This window comes from Rhinopithecus bieti, unplaced genomic scaffold (assembly GCF_001698545.2).
Source record: "Rhinopithecus bieti isolate Rb0 unplaced genomic scaffold, ASM169854v2 scaffold_13900, whole genome shotgun sequence".
In the NCBI taxonomy this organism is placed as follows: Eukaryota; Metazoa; Chordata; class Mammalia; order Primates; family Cercopithecidae; genus Rhinopithecus; species Rhinopithecus bieti.
The window spans coordinates 152056-154515 of NW_016808376.1; the positions used below are offsets into that span (position 1 = coordinate 152056).

Consider the following 2460-nt stretch of genomic DNA (forward strand, 5'->3'; position numbering starts at 1 on the left):
TAAAAGATGTAAGGCATTTGTACATTTATAGGACACTAGAAGCACTCAATAAATATTATCATTAGTAGTAGTACTCATTAATAAACTATGTAATAATAATAATAGAGTGAGCAAAACAAAAGCACATACAGATCTTTTCACATCTCTTTTGGATCTTTTCAACATGCATAGGTATCTTTTTTCACTAAAAATTTTGCATTTCTTTGCTACATTTATAATACTTATCACAGTGCTAAAATATTTTTAAAAACACTTGATACACATTTGCAGAATGCCTCTGAATAAATGTGGCCACTTTTAAGTGATAACCAAAGTAAGAAAAAAAAAAGAGAGAAAAAAGAAACAAAGACCAGAAAAGGAGAACTTTCAAAATAATGTCATGATTGGCATTAAGGCATGGGTATATTATAAAAATTAAGCAGACTTGTACAAATAAATCTTAGGTCATGGGTGGAAGGATTTTGAGTATGTTGTGGTTTTTTCACACTAGCAGTTACTTGATTGTGGAGTGATTCACAAGGAAACAGGTAGCATTCATGTTTGACTTTCTTGTTTGTGTATCAGAGATGGCCAGTGACTCATCTATGGATCAGAGTACATGCCTCTCTTGGAGAGACTATTGGTAAAATATGATGAATGTTTGCAAGCTAATTGGTGATCAAGATGCTCAATGCTGTAAACTCATGTCGCATGAACATTAGGAAAAACAAATGACCTTACCACGCTTGTCTCTCCTGTACTATAAGCAAAGCTCTGGCAGATGGAATTCAATTTTAATCTTAAAATTTTTAAAAGTTGGCAGCCAAAACCAGTTCTCTTTTATTAATAGCAAAGCAAAGCTGTGTAGCGTCACCAGGAGACAAAAAAATAACTGTGGCATTTCTAGGCCGTCGGCTTCCACCTGGAGTTGGGTCTGTGTGGGTTTGTTCTGCTTCAGGCCTGTGCCTCAAGTGTTACTCTTGTGACTGGCAGGAGGCAGGTGACCAGTTTAGGTTACCATCATGTGTAATGACGGTGATAAGTCAACTGTCCTCCCTCTTTCTAAAAACAGTCCGACTGTCCTCCCTTTTCCTAAAAACAGTCGAGTACTTAAAATGCCAATCTGAATTGCAGACAGTCTTCACCACCATAGACTTAGCAAGGAATCAGACCCGCAGTGCCTTAACCCCAGGTGTGTTTATAGCAACATCAATGGTCATGAGCTGTTTCTCAGATGTTAAATTCTGACATTATTCAGAATTGGATGAGTAGACTGCCAATAACATCATTTACAACGCATTACACAATGTACATACTGCCTCAGGAAGACAAAGCTCACTTGAAAAGTATCTCCTAGGTCGTGGCTTTGCTCCTGCTCTGTGGGAAAATAACCCAGGCCCCTTCATGTGACTGTGGGCACAGGGGAACTGAAGTGCTCATGGTTCTGCTCTAGGTCTCTGCGGGAACAGGAACAGGAGCCACGGGTGGGACCTTGAGCACCCATTGGGTCACCTTCGAGGTGGACAAGAATGAGAACGTCACCCATCACCGTGGTGAAGGGCATTGGGCTTTCAGAACATGTGATTGATTTAATGAAGGAATCCTCTCCATCTGGTTCAAAGTCTCAGTGGTGTTCTGGTGCTTATGATGCCTTGGTTTCTGATGAAGAATTGAAAAGAAGAGTAGCTGATCAGCTGACATTGGAGCAAGTCAAGGAACAAACTGCAGATCAGAAATGACTAAAGCAAGCCACAGAGCTGGAGAGAGAGAGGGCTGCTGCCAATGGGCAATTAACCAGACCCATCCTTCAAGAGAGGATATCAAGCCAGGAGGAAGGCGCTAAGGCAATGCACCTGGCTAGGCAGCTGAACGAGAAGGACCGCATGCTAAAGAAGTGGGTTGCATTGTGCAAAGTGGAGCTGGCTAGACTGGAGGAGAGGAACTCATAGTTCTGCAGATTTACCACTGAACAATATCAGAAAGTTGCTGAAGAGTGGAAGCACAGTTCAAGTGTATGAGTCTCATCCAGTCTATGCTGACTTGCAGGCCAAAATTCTTCAGCCTTACTACGAGAACACCCACCAGACCTTCAAATGCTCCACTCTGGCCAGCCGGTATATGCACTACGTCAATCATGCCAAACAGAGCATGCTTGAGGAAAAAGTATTAAAAACTTTTAGAACAAGCAAAACACCTTCAACTTTAATTTCAGAGAGGGAATATTTTTTTTTCCTAGTAAGAAAATAACCCATTTAAAGAGACGAGCACTAATGAGAAGAGCACTCAGGAGAGACAACGAAGAATGGATTCAACAGAATCATATTGCATTTTGATTGGCAGCAATTCGAAGGGTGGCCAAAACCTTAGATCAGGATCAGTCATCAACGGATGCAGATGCTCTTCAGTATTAGTAAACCCTTCTTATGATGATTAAAAGAGAAGGGCAGCCCTCTCCACCTTTTGGTACTTTCTATTCAACTT

General features: G+C 41.1%; 1 pseudogene; it reads left to right on the forward strand.

The window, feature by feature from the left end:
* Positions 1–1008: 1008 nt before the first annotated feature.
* Positions 1009–2226, forward strand: LOC108538518 (MICOS complex subunit MIC19 pseudogene; annotated as a pseudogene).
* Positions 2227–2460: the final 234 nt, after the last annotated feature.